The following is a 19,132-nucleotide window of genomic DNA, read 5'->3' as shown; positions in this document are numbered from 1 at the left end:
GACGCCAAATACCCAAGGTGCGCCTGTCCAAATAATCATGTACAAATGGCCATCATCAGATAATTGTAACAAGACACACAGGCACTGGCCACCGTGAGTATGAACAAGGAAAATCAGGTCAGGCTGTACAGTGGACACTTGTACTACATTTTACGTCAATATACATGGTGCCAGGGGACAATGGCACAGAGCACAACCTATGCTGTAGACACTGAGAGTGTCCACGTTTTGTGATGACACACATGACACCTATGAAAATATGCCCCAGGGGACAGTAGTGGCCACACAACTCCATGGTCCTGAATGGGAATGACTGCAACACATGCCACCATCCCTGCACTCTGCGTATCGCACACTCATGCACATCATGTCACAGGCCACAACATAGGACATGCGTGCTGTAAGGCATGACACTTGAGAGACTAACTCCCATGTCTGGACTCAGCATCAGTGCCAACTGACATGGAACCCACATGTACTGAACTGGACAGGGCACAGGCAAGGTCCCAAAACCTGTTACACACCACCCCCACACATGATGCTACAGGCATAGTTCACGTGGAGAAAGCGCCAGCCTACATTACCTTGTGAAGGAGTGACTACACACAGACCAGGGAACACATTGCAAGGAGGGGAAGGGAGGCAGGAGAGCACCGCTATACTGTGGGTAACTGGATCTGCACAGCACCTTTAAACCCTGGCAGTGTATCTGTTAGAAGGCGACCTCAGAGGGGCCCGGAGGGGGCCCTGACTGCCCTGAGACCCACCCTCGAGGTATCGTAGCCGGGCACTGGCGGGAGACTCCTCAGGGGGAGGAACCTCGTATCTAGGATCGCACACTTGGCACCACATGACAGAGAGACACCACACAAGGAGTTCTTACGAGCAGATCTTTATCAAGTTAGAGTAGTAGGATCTTTATGATCCGCACGGCAAATATGTACAAGCAGAGCGTGGGCTCTCAGAGTCTTGGAGGGGGGTAGCGGGACAGTCTTTGGGGATATGGATCAGATGCAGGAGCGTACCCGGCGCACAGCTCACAATCCTCGAGCTGGGGGGTACACTTGTCGTCGTGGGGTCCGGCGGGACCAAGAGTGTCTACAGGAGCCGCGAGTCACTCAGCTAGGCCCAGATACCAGTTCGGTGGTCTTACGATCTTTGAGGAGCCGCGAGTCACTCAGCAGGGCTCAAGCACAAGTTCGGAGGTCTTACGATCTTCAGGGAGCCGCGAGTCACTCAGCAGGGCTCAAGCACAAGTTCGGAGGTCTTACGATCTTCAGGGAGCCGCGAGTCACTCAGCAGGGCTCAAGCACAAGTTCGGAGGTCTTACGATCTTCAGGGAGCCACGAGTCACTCAGCAGGGCTCAGGTGTTCCAAGGCGAATCTGCCAGACGGTCCTCGAGCGCCCCTTGTTATAGGGCGACACCTCTTTGATGTCCGGAGTCTGTGCAGGCAGGGGTCTTGTCACCTGGGGGGTTGCTTGTTGGGGTTTCCTGCCATTGTCTTTTGATCCTTTCAGTGCCGGGTCGGGAGGAGTCCCAGACACCCAGCAGGCGTGGAGCCAGCCCTCGGGGAGGCCGGCAGGTCGATCGAAACCCACCGTTCCAGGGAGGCGCAGAGGTGTGATAGAAACTGCTCCTCCCTCTCTCATCCCAAGGGGAGCGCGATGTGCTCCAGCCGGAGTGGCGCCTCTAGGCCAGGGTCGCGCTGGGGCCAGGCAGCCATCTTGGTGCATGAAGTGGGCACGCGGGCCCGGTGTGGCCGAAGGGAGGAAGGCCATGGACGGGGATGTCCGGGTTGGGTGCGTGTGAGTTTCTGGTAGGGAGGATCGGCTAGGCCGGGAGTTTGGGGACTGTGTGATGTGCAGGGGTCGTGTCTAGCTATGGTGCGATGGCCGGGTCTAACATGCGTCCCCCCCAGCTGAAAGCCGGAGAGAACTACCCATCTTCTTGGGGGTTCTCTTCGCTGAGGCGGAAGAACCGGGAGAGGCCATCGGCGTTGGCGTGGTCATTCCCAGGGCGATGTTCGACGGTGAAATCCATCCCCTGGAGGGAGATTGACCACCGCAGTAACTTGGGGTTTTCCCCTCGCATCTGCATGAGCCATCGCAAGGGGCGATGGTCGGTTTGTACCTTGAAATGGGTGCCGAACAGGTAAGGGCGTAGTTTTTTCAGGGCCCAGACTACGGCGAATGCCTCTCGCTCGATGGTGCTCCATCGTTGTTCCCTGGGCAATAGCCTTCGGCTGAGGAAGGCCACGGGCTGGTCTAGACCTTGGTCATTCACCTGGGAGAGGACGGCCCCAATGCCGTGCTCGGAGGCATCAGTCTGTACCACGAACTCCTTAGAGTAGTCGGGGGCCTGGAGGACGGGGGCAGTACACATGGCCGCTTTCAGGGCCTCGAACGCCTCTTGGCAGGCAGGGGACCATTGCACCTTCTTGGGCTGTTTTTTGGATGTGAGCCCCGTGAGGGGACCGACCAGGCTGCCGTAATTCCTGATGAATCTCCGGTAATAGCCCGTGAGGCCCAGGAAGGCCCGGACCTCCGTTTGGGTCGTGGGTGGTTCCCAGGCTAGGATGGCGTCGATTTTGGGCTGTAGGGGGGGCGAACTGGCCGCTTCCGACCTGGTGTCCCAGGTAGGTTACTGAACCTTGCCCAATCTGGCACTTGCTGGCCTTCACGGTGAGGCCTGCCTGGCGCAGGGCGGTCAGTACCCTCCGAAGGTGCTGGAGGTGCTCACTCCACTCAGAACTGAAAACTGCGATATTGTCGAGATATGCAGCACTGTATTTTTCCAGCCCAGCCAGGACTCTATTTTCCAGCCGCTGAAAGGTGGCCGGGGCATTTTTCATCCCGAACGGCATCACGCGAAAGCGATAGTGCCCATCCGGGGTGGAGAAGGCGGACCGCTCCTTGGCTCCTTCTGTGAGCGCAATTTGCCAGTAGCCACAGGTGAGATCGAAGGTACTGAGGAATCGAGCAGCCCCGAGCCGGTCAATGAGCTCGTCGGCTCGGGGAATGGGGTGGGCATCGGTTCGGGTGACTTCATTGAGCCCCCGGTAGTCCACGCAGAAGCGGAGTTCTGGCGGGACCCCGGGGGTGGCTTATTTGGGGACTAGGACCACGGGGCTGGCCCAGGGGCTATCTGAGGGCTCGATTACGCCTAGGGTCAACATTTTTGAGACTTCGGCCTGGATACAGGACCGGACCCGATCAGGGACTCGGTAGGCCCGGTGTCTCACTGGCGGACTGTCCACGGTATCCACGTCATGGACACACCAGTCGGTGACACTAGGGACCAGGGAGAAGAGGTCCGAAAACTGCCCTAGGAGCTGGCGGCAATCTTCCCGTTGCTGGGGAGTGAGAGACGGGGAGAGGCTCACCCCTTCTACGGAGCTGTCCTTCTCTTTGGTGCACAGGAGATCGGGGAGAGGATCGGACTCCTCCTCGGCCCCGTCATCGGTGGCCAGCAGCAGACTCAGCTCTGTTCGCACAAAGTGGGGCTTGCGGCGGTTCACGTGAAGGACCCGGAGGGGGTCCCGGGGAGACTGGACGTCCACTAAGTACGTGACCTGGCTTTTCCGCTCAACCACTTTGAAGGGCCCTGTCCATTTATCCTGGAGGGCGCAGGGTTTCACTGGGGCCATGACCCATACCAGCTGGCCCGGCTGGAATTCGACCAGTGTGGCGTTCTGGTCGTACCAGCGCTTCATCTCTTCCTGACTCGCCTCCAGGTTGGCCTCGGCCATCTCTCGGAACCTTCGAGTCTGATTTCGGAGGGTCAGGACATACCGGAACACATCTCGGGGGGGGCCTCGAGTCGCCGCCTCCCAGCCTTCCTTGACCAGGCTGAGGGGCCCCCTGACGGGGTGCCCGTAGAGTAACTCAAAGGGGCTGAACCCCAAGGACTTCTGGGGCACTTCGCGGTAGGCGAATAGGAGGCAGGGGAGCAGGATGTTCCACTTACGCCAGAGGGGCTCTTCCAGGCCCGCGATCATCCCCTTCAGAGTCCGGTTAAACCGCTCTACCAGGCCGTTTCCCTGGGGGTGGTACGTGGTGGTGAATTTATAGGACACCCCGCATTGTTGCCATAAGGACTTCATGTATCGGGATATAAAGTTGGTACCGCGATCGCTCACGACCTCGCGGGGGAAACCCATGCGGGAGAAGATTCTCATCAACGCCCGGCCCACCACGGGGGCCGTGACGGTGCGCAAGGGGATGGCCTCAGGGTAACGGGTGGCATGGTCCACCAGGACGAGGATGAACCGGTGCCCTTGGGAAGTTGGGGGGTCCAGGGGCCCTACAAAGTCGATCCCGACCCGCTCAAAAGGGGTACTGACGACAGGGAAGGGTTGGAGGGGAGCCTTGCTCTTCCCTCCGCTCTTCCCACTGGCCTGGCACGTGGGACAGGACTTGCAGTGGGCTCCTACCTCGGCTCTCATCCGGGCCAGTAAAAGTGGGTCACGAGGCGACTGTACATTTTGTCCTGGCCCAAGTGGCCTGCGAGGGGGACATCGTGGGCCAAGCCCAGGAGGAGGTTTCGGAAGCGTAGGGGTACCACCAGCACCCGGCCGGACCCTAGCTCCACCGACTTCTGTTCACTGTACAGGAGGCCATTCTCCCAGTACATCCGGTGTGTCCCCGTCTGGTCGCCCGCGGCCTGGGCCTCTGCCTGTTGCCGGGGCCCGTCCAGGGAGGGACAGGAAGCCTGCTCTCTGCAGAACTCTTCTCGGGAGGGGCCCCCCTCGTGGCGCCACTGGGCTAATTCGGGCAGATCGCCGAACTCGGTGACTGGGTTGGAGTCGGAAGGCGGGGGTTCGTCACTGGCGATCGACCCCTCGGGTGGGGTAATGGGGGGACCCTCTGCTGGGACCATCCTATCTTCAGGGGTCGGGGCGCCTTCGACTTCCCTCAGGGGGGTCAGTCGGGCCGCCATGGAGCGAGTGGTGGCGCATACCCACTCAGGGAGGCCCATCATCCCTAGATGGGTCTTGCGCTCAACCTGTCTCCAGGGGGAACTTTCCAGGTCGTTCCCCAGGAGACAGTCGACGGGCTGGGAGGTTCTCACTGCGACCTTCAGTTTACCGACCACCCCTCCCCACTCAAAGGGCACCAGGGCTACTTTACATAGGCTTTCGGTATTGTCGGCTGAGATGACAGGGCAAAAGACGTTGGGGAGGACCTGGTCTTCGTGTACTAAATGGCTAAGGACCCCGGTGATGCTGGCCCCGGTGTCACGGAGGGCTTCTACTTGGTGGCCATTGATCGTTACTAGCTGCCCATATTTCTTTGTGTTAGGGGGTAGGAGGCTCCCAGGGACCATCTCTCTATCTCCTAAGGATACTAGTGCCATAGCGGCGGGTTCCCACTCCTCGGCCTCCTCAACCTCCTCCCCCAGGGCTACATTGGCGATCTGTCTAGCAGGGGGTGCTGCCTGGGCGGTGCGTGGGGCCATGGGGCATTCAGGGTCGTTGGCGTAATGCCCGGGTTTCTGGCAACGGAAACAAGTGACGTTTACCCGGTGCCCCCGTCTAAGGGGGGGAGCGGATACAGCAGGTGGGGGTGCCGGGAAGGGTGGAGGTTGGGACTTCGGGGGACTAGCTTGGGACTCTCTCTGCCCTCCCTGGTTTCCCCCCCCTCTCTGGCGGGGTGGGCCCTGACTGGCTCGGGGGTACTCTCCTACAGGGCCCCGGGAGACCCGGGTGTTGGTCCAGCGATCCGCCTCGACAGCCAGCTTTCTCGGGTCTGTGAGCTTGCTGTCGAGCAGATGTTGGCGTAATTCTACAAAGCAGTTGGCCGCCAGGTGTTCCCACAACATAAGGTCGGTTAGTTCTTCCAGGGTGGTTACCTTGCTGCCCTTAATCCAACCTTCGAAGGCGCGGCTGAAGAAATGCACATATTCCACCCAGGTGGTACCCGGGATCTTCCGGCAGTCCCGGAACCGCTGGCGATACATCTCCGGGGTGAGGCCGTACCTTGTGAGGAGGGCCGCTTTCATGTGTTCATAGGACGTTTGCATGGAGGTGGGTAGGTCGAGCAGGGTGTCTCTCCCTTCGCTCAGGAATCGTCCCCATAACCCAGCCCCCCAATCTTTCTGTGGGACCCGATGGGAGGCCATGGCGACCTCGTAGGCCCGAAACCACTGCTGAATGTCATCATTTTTATAATATTCTTTGACCACATCCTTGGGGATGTGGACCTTCTGTTCCATCGGAGCGGCTGCCTCCCGGTTCCCCGGGGGCCGCGCTTCTTCGTTCCTGGCTTTTACTTCTATTTCCTTTAAGCTGCGTTCATGCTCCAGTTGAAGTTTCTTTCCCTCGTGTTCTCGCTGGAGTTTCTTCTCCTCCAGCTCTCCTTGTACTCGTAACTGTTCTACTGCTAGCTTTTTCTCTGCTAATTTCAGCTCACCCTCAATTTTGAGTTTCGCTAATTCGAGCTCGTGATGGCGACTTTTTTCTCTGTCTGCGAGTTCCTCTGGAGATAGGCCTCCGTCGGGTACGAAGCCTCGCACCTGGTTGTTGCTGCGTTCTCCTTGGGACGGTCCAGCTTCGTCGTGGGGTTCCCCCGCTCCTTCTGGCCGGGAGGCCCCTGAATCCACCCAAGCTTTCAGTGCCTTTTGCATATCTTCTTTGGTGTTGAGACCAGTGGTAGCGATTCGGAGTTCCTTACAGAATTGTTTTAGTTCCTTGTGAGTGTACTCTTCCAGCTGTTCCACCTGGAACACGGCACTGGCGTCGTCTTCCACGAGAACCACAGCGTTTCCTTCTGCCATCTTTGTCGGTAGTGCGTCAGCCGTTCACGGTACGATCTCTAGATTATGGGCCCGAATCCCGACGCTTGCCACCAATGTTAGAAGGCGACCTCAGAGGGTCCCGGAGGGGGCCCTGACTGCCCTGAGACCCACCCTCAAGGTATCGTAGCCGGGCACTGGCGGGAGACTCCTCAGGGGGAGGAACCTCGTATCTAGGATCGCACACTTGGCACCACACGACAGAGAGACACCACACAAGGAGTTCTTACGAGCAGATCTTTATCAAGTTAGAGTAGTAGGATCTTTATGATCCGCACGGCAAATATGTACAAGCAGAGCGTGGGCTCTCAGAGTCTTGGAGGGGGGTAGCGGGACAGTCTTTGGGGATATGGATCAGATGCAGGAGCGTACCCGGCGCACAGCTCACAATCCTCGAGCTGGGGGGTACACTTGTCATCCTGGGGTCCGGCGGGACCAAGAGAGTCTACAGGAGCCGCGAGTCACTCAGCTAGGCCCATAACCAGTTCGGTGGTCTTACGATCTTCGAGGAGCCGCGAGTCACTCAGCAGGGCTCAAGCACAAGTTCGGAGGTCTTACGATCTTCAGGGAGCCGCGAGTCACTCAGCAGGGCTCAAGCACAAGTTCGAAGGTCTTACGATCTTCAGGGAGCCGCGAGTCACTCAGCAGGGCTCAAGCACAAGTTCGGAGGTCTTACGATCTTCAGGGAGCCGCGAGTCACTCAGCAGGGCTCAGGTGTTCCAAGGCGAATCTGCCAGACGGTCCTCGAGCGCCCCTTGTTATAGGGCGACCCCTCTTTGATGTCCGGAGTCTGTGCAGGCAGGGGTCTTGTCACCTGGGGGGTTGCTTGTTGGGGTTTCCTGCCATTGTCTTTTGATCCTTTCAGTGCCGGGTCGGGAGGAGTCCCAGACACCCAGCAGGCGTGGAGCCAGCCCTCGGGGAGGCCGGCAGGTCGATCGAAACCCACCGTTCCAGGGAGGCGCAGAGGTGTGATAGAAACTGCTCCTCCCTCTCTCATCCCAAGGGGAGCGCGATGTGCTCCAGCCGGAGTGGCGCCTCTAGGCCAGGGTCGCGCTGGGGCCAGGCAGCCATCTTGGTGCATGAAGTGGACACACGGGCCCGGTGTGGCCGAAGGGAGGAAGGCCAAGGACGGGGATGTCCGGGTTGGGTGCGTGTGAGTTTCTGGTAGGGAGGATCGGCTAGGCCGGGAGTTTGGGGACTGTGTGATGTGCAGGGGTCGTGTCTAGCTATGGTGCGATGGCCGGGTCTAACAGTATCCATGCAACTGTGCACTTGCAAATGCTGGTGACACACAACAAACACACATGTACCTACCCCCTTCCTGCTGCTGCTTCTCCTGTAAGCGCCTGTCCAAGTCTGGAAATACCACCGCCAGCACACGCTTGTGGATGTGGGTCAGACGGCGGCGCCCGCGGTTCTTATGGGTCTCAGGTGAGTCCCCCAGCAGGACCCGTGCGATCCTCCGCGTCCAGCACCGGATCTCCTGCCATCATTTCCTCACCTGGGCCAGGCGCCGCTTACGACCATCCGCACTCCTCACGGCACTGACGGCGGTCATCCATATCTGCTTCTTGGCAGAGGCGCCTACCTGTGAGGATGAACAAGTGACACTACATCAATACACCAGGCACATGTCACAGAGAGACATATTAGAACAAATTTGCTGTTTACAACAAGGCATAGTATGCATCCAACGCATTGCACCTTTGTCATAGGGACATGATCCTCTGGGGAAGGGCAAAAGCAGTACGTGCCGTTGAAAGTACACAGGTGGAATGAGGGCAACGACACAATCAATGATCCAGGCTCACACTGTGCATCACAAGCTACACCAGGATAATGTGCAGCACCACTAAGCAGTCACATGCCACAGGCCACTGACGCTACCGCAGCAGAGTACACAGACACACACAGGCACAGGACATTCACCTGCCATTGCCAAATGCAGCGACAAACCTCACTCTGCACATGTGCCACTAGACGGGGGGGGCTCACAGGTGTGGGGCTGGCCCTGCACATCAGACACACAGCACTGCTCCCTGCTCACATCACATGGGCAGGGTATATCCATCCCTCATGCAGCCTGGGTGCCACACTCCACATATGCACCCACCCACATGACAGGGGACTTACACACACACCGATGTCCAGGGTACGAACACATCATGTGGACACTCTCAGCACAGGTACACAGAACTAACACACATCTGTGGGTACAGTCACCTGTCACACTGGGCTGACCACATAATAAAATGAGGACTGTAGAGGCTACATTTCCAGGAGGACAAGACAGGCAGAATGTGGCATGCACCAAGCAGTGATTGTCACAGTAAACACAATGCAAGTGAGGACGGCAGACATGCACCACAGCTTGCACTGGCTGGGAGACATCAGGCATTTCCCCCCCCCCGGAACCCCCCCTACAGTACATAGCATGTGTGCCACACCTGGACACAATGCCAGAAGTCACAACCAAGGGACACAGTCTGTGCTAGTAGACTCTGCACTCACCTGATACCCTGGTCGGCCATACAGCAGGGGGTACTGTGGGAGGATCACATCCAGCAAAGCCAGGTTCTCCTCCAGGGTGAAAGGCTGTGACCTCTCCACAGACCTTGACATGGTTCCAGGGAATCAGTAGCAGCAGCTGGGTCGTCGAATACAAAGATGTGCAGGCAAGTGCTCCCTCATGGGACCTGGCTGCCTTATATCTGCCTTGCTGGCCTGTTTCATGCACAGGAGTACAGAGTGATTGGTCACTCACATTTGCATCCTATGTTTCCTCCAATCCCTTCAAACCTAGCACAGTCAGTGGGTTCTTATTGTGTTGTTTTCTTGAGCATGATGTCAACTCCAGAACCACATTGCAACAAAGTAGATTCATTCAAACTGACTACTGCTGTGCACCTGCAGAAAAAAATTAAAACTTTAAACTTGGTCTCCATGACAACCAGCATGCATGTAGGCCTTTATACTTGTCCCTCATGTGTCCCCTATGTAATTTGGAGTTTCACACACAGGTACGGTGCGTACCGGGGCCCTAGGGCACCACAAATGCATAGCAACGGCCCGTACAGGCGTGTGTACGGTCCGTACCACTATGAGTACGCATACGCGAGAACACCCATAGTGATAGTGAGCGTACAGGCATGTGTACGGTCCGTCTCACTATGGGTGTTCTCGCGTATGCGTACTCATAGTGATAGTGAGCGTACAGGTGTGTGTACGGTCCGTCTCACTATGGGTATTCTCGCGTATGCGTACTCATAGTGATAGTGAGCGTACAGGCATGTGTACGGTCCGTACCACTATGGGTACACATACGCGTGAACACCCATAGTGATAGTGAGCTTACAGGCGTGTGTACGGTCCGTACCACTATGAGTACGCATACGCGAGAACACCCATAGTGATAGTGAGCGTACAGGCGTGTGTACGGTCCATCTCACTATGGGTGTTCTCGCGTATGCGTTCTCATAGTGATAGTGAGCGTACAGGCGTGTGTACGGTCCGTACCACTATGGGTACACATACGCGTGAACACCCATAGTGATAGTGAGCGTAGAGGTGTGTGTACGGTCCGTACCACTATGAGTACGCATACGCGTGAACACCCATAGTGATAGTGAGCGTACAGGCGTGTGTACGGTCCGTACCACTATGGGTACACATACGCGTGAACACCCATAGTGATAGTGAGCGTACAGGCGTGTGTACGGTCCGTACCACTATGGGTATCACAGTGGTGACAGGCAGCACAACGGAAGGAATAGGGCTGACATACTTGTCCATGGATGGACATCAAGGCATTGTCTGGGCAGTACTACATGTGTGGGGCACAGGTGTGAAAGGCTGTGATGTGGCACATTACTCCTGAGTCGAGAAGGCACCAGACGTATGATGAGATGTGTACAGATGTTATGTGTGATGGTGCAATGTGTGCCAGGCATGCCCTTAACTCCTTTGACATGTGTGCATGTGGTACTGCACACTTGGGAGGAGCGTCACTGGCATGGCACAGTCAACAACAAAGTGTCCCCTGATGCCCGCTACAGGGGTTACCACACGAGACATGTCACTACCCACGGTGCACGATGTGACTATGTCATGTATGTGTGGGGTGTCCCCATTAGCTTGATGTTGGTGCTCCCTCAAATGCATCACCTGTTGCAGCAACCAACATGTGTCTGTGTGTAGATGGGCATGGCACACTGTTACGCACACCAGGCCACAAGTGGTATCGAATGTGAGGTGCGTATGTATGCATGTGAAATGGAGTAGCGTCACAAGGACATGTTTGCATCCTCTCTATGAATGTGTGGTGAGTCATTACATGTACACCTTATTGGCAAGGTGTGTGGGCTGTCCTAGTGTAATGTCATGTGACCTGTGGCTCTAGTGTTCCGCTACCAGTCTCTGAAATCGACAGCCTACTTCTGCTGATGTGTTGATGTATGTCACTCCTGTGTTGCGTCTGGCTGTTCACTTACACTGGGACACAGCTAATCCCATGCCATGGCATGTGGAGGTTTACAATTTCCGTGTGTAGCTGGGTCTTGGTAGGAGTGTCACCTGGCAGCCATACGTGTCCAGGGCATGTGGCACATACCTGACTCCGTATGTCGCATATGTGTATTGACAGATTAACATGTGCTCAGCACCAAAAAAATTTTGTTGTAGTGCACTCACTCTTCCTTGTCACTTCCAAATTACTGCAGAGCGCCGCCTCTTCCCCCGAGCAATTCCGGACTTAGCTCACATGCGGGAGAATGACTGTATCCGGTGCTACCGCTTCCCCCAACCGTTGATTGAGGAGTTGACGGCGAGGCTGCCACCACACCTGCAACCGCTGCACAGGTATCCTACGGCACTGACACCCAAGCTGAAGGAAATGGCAGCCCTACATTTTCTTGCCACGGGTACCTTTCAAAATACCATAGCTCATGTTGGTGGCATGTCCCAGAGCATGTTCTGCCGTGTGCTGCATGATTTCTTAGAGGCCATGTTGCTTCACCTGGATGAGTTCATCCATTTCCCAACCCCTGAAATGTTGACTGGGGTCAAGCGTGGATTCTATGCCCTGGGAGGGATGCCACATGTCATTGGGTCCATAGATGGGACACATGTGGCTTTGGTACCACCACAGGCACAGGAGGTAGCGTACAGGAATCGCAAGCACTACCACTCCATCAATGCCCTTGTGGTGTGTCTGTCCAACATGGTGATTTCACATGTCTGTGCTCGTTTTCCAGGATCAGCACACGATGCCTACATCATGAGGTGTAGCAGGGTGCCTGAGATGATGACGCAGCTGCGCAACGAACGGGCATGTGTTGTTGGTGGGTACACTCTGTCTGTCCTGTATTTTGCGTAGACTTCCAGCACGACCGCTTCTCCTGTCCTACTTATGTGCATGTGCTTTCCATGTAGGGGACGCTGGCTATCCCAACATGCCATGGCTGATCACACCTCTTCGCAACCCCATCACGCTGGCCCAGCTCCGCTACAACACCGCCCATGGCCGGACAAGGCGAGTGATAGAGAGGACATTTGGCCTCCTGAAGAGCCGATTCAGATGCCTCCACAAGACCGGCAGCGCCCTCCCATATGCCCCGGCGAAGGTCTGCAAAATCTTCATGGTCTGCTGCATGCTGCACAACATGGCAGTTGAGAAAGCTGTGCCACTCATCCTGGATCAAGATGATCAGGACCATCCACCCGTAGAGGACGAAGGGCTTGGCAATGGGGCTAGTGATGTGGAGGATGTGGTTCCGCAAGAGGACATCCGGAGTCGGCTCATACGCGACTTCTTTGCTTAGTGGTGAGTACCAGTGTCTGTGTGTGCACGCATTGTTCCCCGTGTGGCATGTGTTGCCATGTGTGTGTCCATCTGCATGTATGGCACATGAGTCAGAGGTGTGTGTGGATGTGTCACTCGAGTGATGGTGCCAGTGATGAGTGTATTTCCCCAGTCATAATTGTGACCTAGCATGTTGTCATCCTTACATGTGTCGCGTACATGCACATGCAAGTGGCTGTGCTTTTTGTGGCTGACTTCTTGTGTGTCTCTCATCCCCAGGTACTTGCGCATGCCGTCTGCTGGTTGCATTGTTGTGGCACTGCTATTCCTCATGGACACGTCATCGTGTGCTGACTCAGCGTTACACGCACGGACAAGTTTGGAAGTCTCCTTAGGGTAAGGGATGCATCAGGGGTGTATTGGGTGTGGCAGTTGTTTACGATGTGTGCACACTGCCCCTGTCGATGTTTGGTTCCTCTGCAGACATGTCGCATCACCATGGGACACATGACATGCAGCTGGGTACACCTGAATAGATGGTCAGACTTGTTGACAGTCATCAGTGATGGGATTGTGGATTGTGATGATGGCATCAATGTGTGTTACACTGCCCTTGAACACATACGGTTTGCATTGGCTTGACATGGTGTGGGACTTCCACATCAGAGGATCAATGGTGTATGGCAGCCTCTCCTTGAGCAGCAGGGGGGGTTTAGCTGTTAGCCGACACTTGTGTGCCAGTTCCATGGCAATCACGCATTTGTGCTGCAGAAGGGGGGTTCCAGTGTTGGACCCACATGTTACTCCACATGATCTGTTCATGTGTACTCCGAGTTGCCTCTGCATTCCCAAATACATGCATAATAAAGGTGTCCCTATGCCTCCAAGGTGCCTCTTCTCAGTCAATGCTGGTGTGTTGCCACGGTGCATCCGGCATGTCTGGCATGGTTTTCCGTGATAGTGGCTATGTGTCTATGTGTAGAGTAGCAAGATGCAAGCTGTTTGTGTGGGATCAGACTGTGTATTGTGCATGATGTCCATGACTGTGTGTGTATTGTGACATGTGCCATCCCCATGCATCCAACGTTGGCCAGGCCACCATTCTCTGCATCCACCTGACTCAAGCTTGCAGGACATGGTTCTGCAACCTGTCCACACATACCTGGGTGCCCCACAGGACACTCCACATGATCCCTGACCTCTGCGCATGGCTGTCGCTGTACTCAAAATGTCTGTCGGCACGGTTGTGCGGCCACCCCCTCAGCTGGTTGGGCCCATCACGGGTGTGTATGGTGCTCCATGTCTGTCTTGCCTAATACAATGTGACCCATGTGTGTCCTGTGCCAGACTCAGGCCCCAGGGTGTGGATGGTTGAAGTCAAATGAGAACTCAGGCATGGTTAGACTTTACAAGACACATGTAGGTAATAATGCAAAATGTAGGCATCTTCTCTTTATGGTGTAACTTTTTATTTTGGTTGGGGTACGTGGGGAGTGGGGGGGTATGACATGAGGGGCTTTCCGGGTGTGTGGAATCCAAAGTTCACTAGGGGAGTTGGTGTCCTTGCCATTGGAAATCCTCAGAGTCCATGCCACAGTCTTTGTCAACATTGGTCAGACAGTGACCAGCAAGTCCATGTGGCAGAGAATGTCTTTTGCTGCTGTGCTGCTGTTGGTCCAGTGGGCCAGGTGCCAGGCCAGGTGTCCTGGGAGATGGTGCTGTTGCGCTGACCCTCACGGTCTTTTCCGTGGACGACCCGCCCTCCTGCGGGGACCCTCAGAAGCAGGCCGTGACGATGTTTGGGATGCTCCGTCGGATGTCTCCTCCTCCTCCTCCTGATCCCTCCCTGTGGGTGGTGATGTTCTACGCCTGATGGCACAGGGAGGGTTGCCCATGTTGTCGGCTATCCGATGGAGTGTACTGTGAATTCCCCTGAACACCGTCACAAGCTCAGCCTGTCTGTCCTCCATCCGCCCTTGGTGTCGCAGTAGACAGGCATGTTGCTCCGCATGTTGCTGGGCCTGCTGGGTCTTGATCTCCTCGAGGATGGACAAAACCTGGGCCATGCCCGTGGTGTCCTGCCGGTATGTGTCCAGGATGTTTCTGACATGGGCATATACCCGTTCCGTAGCCAACTGGTCAGGCTCGCGCCTCCGCCGTCCTCCACTCCCACCACCCCTGCCCACTTGCACCTGGCCTGCCCTTGTGGGCACATCGGGTCTCCGGGACCCCTGAGGGGTGGCATTAGCGTTGTCGCCTGCCTCCTCCTGGGTGCCCGGTACACCGTGTCCCTCCTGGTGAGCCTGGCTGCATTGTGGTGGTGGGGCAGGGATCCTGGGTGTCTCCTGGGATGTGGCAGGAGTGGGGGTGGTGGTTGGCCCAGTTGTACCTGACGCAGGTGCTGCAGGTGGTTGGACACCAGAGGGGCCAGGTTGGTCGGGGTCGGGTTCGTCCACAGAGTGGTGAGAGTCGTCGCTGCCGGTGGGACCGTCATCCCGCAGAGCCGGGTCCTGTGAGTCTTCCCCCCCAGTGTTGGGGGGTGATCCACGACGTTGACCTGTGTGTGAGAGAGACAATGTTAATTTTGTTCCATGCAACATCCATGTTTCATTCGTTTCTAAGTTGGCACATTTCCTCTGGGAATTTGGATATGTCTTGCATTCCACTCACAGTGTACTTGTGCATGGGTATGTCCCTTGGCCACAGTTTTTGCGACTTTACCTATGTGTGGCACAGTCTTACTTGCTGCGTCAATTGTGACTGCAGTCAGCAGTGGAGTGAGCAGGTGTGGTGAGCCATGCATTGGCGCCTTCCGTGTTGCACTGTACGTGGGCACATGGAGTTGTTCCACACACTTATATAATGCAGGTAGGTGGCGTTGTGCTCATGCACAGGTTGAGACAAGGCCCAGTGTTTTGCCATGGAGAAGAGAGGGGGATTCAGGCACTGGCCACCCTTGTCTACATGCACGCAGTCCACCTGCTGACGAGCAGACATTCCCACACCCCACAAGGCTGAATTGGTCTCCATGTGTGTCCCTTTCTCACTCCCTCTCTGTCCCCCTCTCCCTCCCTCCCTGTGTCAGCCTCCTCCCTCTGTCCGTCTCCCTGTGTCTCCCTCCCTCTCTCTCCCCCTCTCCCTCCCTCTGTGTGTCACCCTCTGTCACCTCAGCCCAGCTTCCTATGCACACACTTTTAGCAGATCTTTGATTTGCCCTTGGCTTGTTGATGTGAGTTTGTTTCTGATCTCCAGGCACCCATTGGGTGTAGTGTCTGTGTCTGCGCTGCTGCTGTGGTGGTGTGTGCTGCCACTCTTTCACAGTGTTGGCTGTTCATTAGCTGCTGTCATGTGCAAAAACGTGCCGTCCCCCCATGTGTTAATGCAAGGCGTCCGCCATTTGCTGGCAAGTCTTTCCTGTGTGGGGACACACTGTTTGTCTGGCTGTGACCTAGGCCATATAGGCAGGGGGCATTGTTGTCTGCTTCTGAGTTGCACTATGTGATTTTTGGGGCCCACACTCCCGCCATCCGGGTTACCGTGTCTTGTGTTGGTGTTATCTGTGGCCTGTGACTTTGCATTGTCCAGCTGGGTGCATGGGGCATGGTGGCGCCAGTGGCATGTGCGTGTTCATGGAGTGTGGTTGAGTCATGCGATAGCTTGGGGTGGTTGCGTGCCTGTTTGTGAGTTTGGTTGTGGATGACGTTCCCCCCATGTGAGGTGAGTTGTTTGTGTACTCACCCGGGTCTCGGAGTCCTTCTAATCCGTCCACTGACACCACCGGCAGTATGGCCATCACCCTCTCCTCCCAGGGATGGTAGTGTACGGGTCTGCAGGGCGGCCCTCCTCCAGTGGCGTTGGCCTGGTTGTGGTCGTCGGTCATTTTGGCTCTGACCCTGCTCCGCAGATCGTACCACCTGGCTTGGCATTCATGCCTGGTCCTTCTGGTGGCCGCAACAGCATTCACAGCATCAACAATCCTCTGCCACATGGCTGTTTTTTCGGTCATGCAGGTCTGTCTGACCAATGTTCCAAAGAGGTGTGGCTCGACTCTGAGGATTTCGTCGACAAGGACCTCCAACTCTCGGCTAGTGAACTTTGGGTTCTTGTTAGTGGGCATGGTGAGGGGTGTGGGTGTGGATGGTGGGGGGGGTGTGTGTGGATGGTTGTGTGTGTGTGTGTGTGGTTGTGCAGGTGTGTGTGTGAATGTGATGAGGGGGTGTTTGTGAAGGTGTGTGTATGAAGGTGTGCAAGTGTAAGGTGTAGTGAAGGTTCAAGTATGGTGCTGTAGGTTGTCTGTGGGGTCTGGCAGCAGTGAGTCTGTTGCAAAGGCTCATGGTTTGTGTGTGTGGGCCCTTTTTATTGGTGGGTGTGGCTGTGTTTGAAGTTTGGGTGGGTGGGTTATAAGGAGTGGTTTTTTTTTGGGCCTCTGTTTTGGATTTTGGCAGTTGCAGGTCAGTGAATGTGTTGTTTTTGTGCTTGTTGGATATGTTTTGTGGCTTTGTGCCATTCGAATGGTGTATTCTTGTGTTGTTTTGCTTTGTCCTGGTTGTGTACCTGCGTTTTTAGCGTGTGTACGGTGTGTACTTCGGGAATTTTGTTGTACAGTGCTGTCCTTGTGTCTGGCTTGGAACGACTCGTACATGCGCGATGTTGTGTGAAGGTGCTGGTGTTGGGGCCTGGGGTGCGCTCCGTACTTACAATGTTGTGGTGAGGGTACGCTCCATGCATACGCGGCTGAGGGTACGGGTCGTACATACACTGTTGGGGTGGGGGTACGCTCCATACGTACGCGGGTGAGGGTACGAGTCGTACATACACGGTTGTGGTGGGGGTACGCTCCATGCATATGCGGGTGGGGGTACGTGTCGTACATACACTGTTGGGGTGGGGGTATGCTCCATTCGTACGCGGGTGAGGGTACGAGTTGTACATACACGGTTGTGGTGGGGGTACGCTCCATGCATACGCGGGTGGGGGTACGTGTTGTACTTACACTGTTGGGGTGGGGGTACGCTACATGCATACGCGGGTGGGGGTACGTGTTGTACATACACGGTTGGGGTGGGGATATGCTCCATGCATACGCGGGTGGGGGTACATTTCATACATACACGGTTGGGGTGGGGGTACGCTCCATGCATACGCGGGTGAGGGTACGGGTCGTACTTACAATGTTGTGGTGGGGGTACGCTCCATGCATACGCGGCTGAGGGTACGGGTCGTACATACACTGTTGGGGTGGGGGTACGCTCCATACGTACGCGGGTGAGGGTACGAGTCGTACATACACGGTTGTGGTGGGGGTACGCTCCATGCATACGCGGGTGGGGGTACGTGTCGTACATACACTGTTGGGGTGGGGGTACACTCCATACGTACGCGGGTGAGGGTATGAGTCGTACATACACGGTTGTGGTGGGGGTACGCTCCATGCATACGCGGGTGGGGGTACGTGTCGTACTTACACTGTTGGGGTGGGGGTACGCTACATGCATACGCGGGTGGGGGTATGTGTCGTACATACACGGTTGGGGTGGGGATACGCTCCATGCATACGCGGGTGGGGGTACATGTCGTACATACACGGTTGGGGTGGGGGTACGCTCCATGCATACGCGGGTGAGGGTACGGGTCGTACATACAAGGTTGTGGTGGGGGTACGCTCCATGCATACGCGGGTGGGGGTACGTGTCGTACTTACACTGTTGGGGTGGGGGTACGCTACATGCATACGCGGGTGGGGGTACGTGTCGTACATACACGGTTGGAGTGGGGGTACGCTCCATGCATACGCGGGTGGGGGTACGTGTCATACATACACGGTTGGGGTGGGGGTACGCTCCATGCATATGCAGGTGAGGGTACGGGTCATACATACACGGTTGGGGTGGGGGTACGCTCCATGCATACGCGGGTGAGGGTACGGGTCGTACTAACACGGTTGTGGTGGGGGTACGCTACATTCATACGCGGGTGGGGGTACGTGTCGTACATACACGGTTGGGGTGGGGGTACGCTCCATGCATACGCGGGTGGGGGTACGTGTCGTACATACACGGTTGGGGTGGGGGTACGCTCCATGCATACGCGGGTGAGGGTACGGGTCGTACATACACGGTTGGGGTGGGGGTACGCTCCATGCATACGCGGCTGAGGGTACGGGTCGTACATACACGGTTGGGGTGGGGGTACGCTCCATACATTCACGGGTGGGGGTACGTCTCGTACATACACGGGTGTACATACACGGGTGGGGATTCGACTCGTACATAGGTGGGCTGGGGGGTGTTGGGCGCGTATGCGGGCACATGTCTCCATGGTTGCTATGGGAGTTCGGTGCGGACGGTGTTTTTTCCATACGGTTGTAACATCAGACGCACGGGATGGATCGTAATTCCGCGGTCGGACTTTACTTTTCACATTTGTACGGTAAATCCTCCGGGGACGTGTCGGACACATTTTCCGACCCGAGGACGTGTGGGGAATGATTCCCAATGCGATTCGTATGGACTTTTTCCCATGCGAATCGTGATTGCCA

This window comes from Triturus cristatus, chromosome 6, assembly GCF_964204655.1.
Source record: "Triturus cristatus chromosome 6, aTriCri1.1, whole genome shotgun sequence".
NCBI lineage: Eukaryota > Metazoa > Chordata > Amphibia > Caudata > Salamandridae > Triturus > Triturus cristatus.
Note: the sequence above shows the minus strand (reverse complement) of the source record.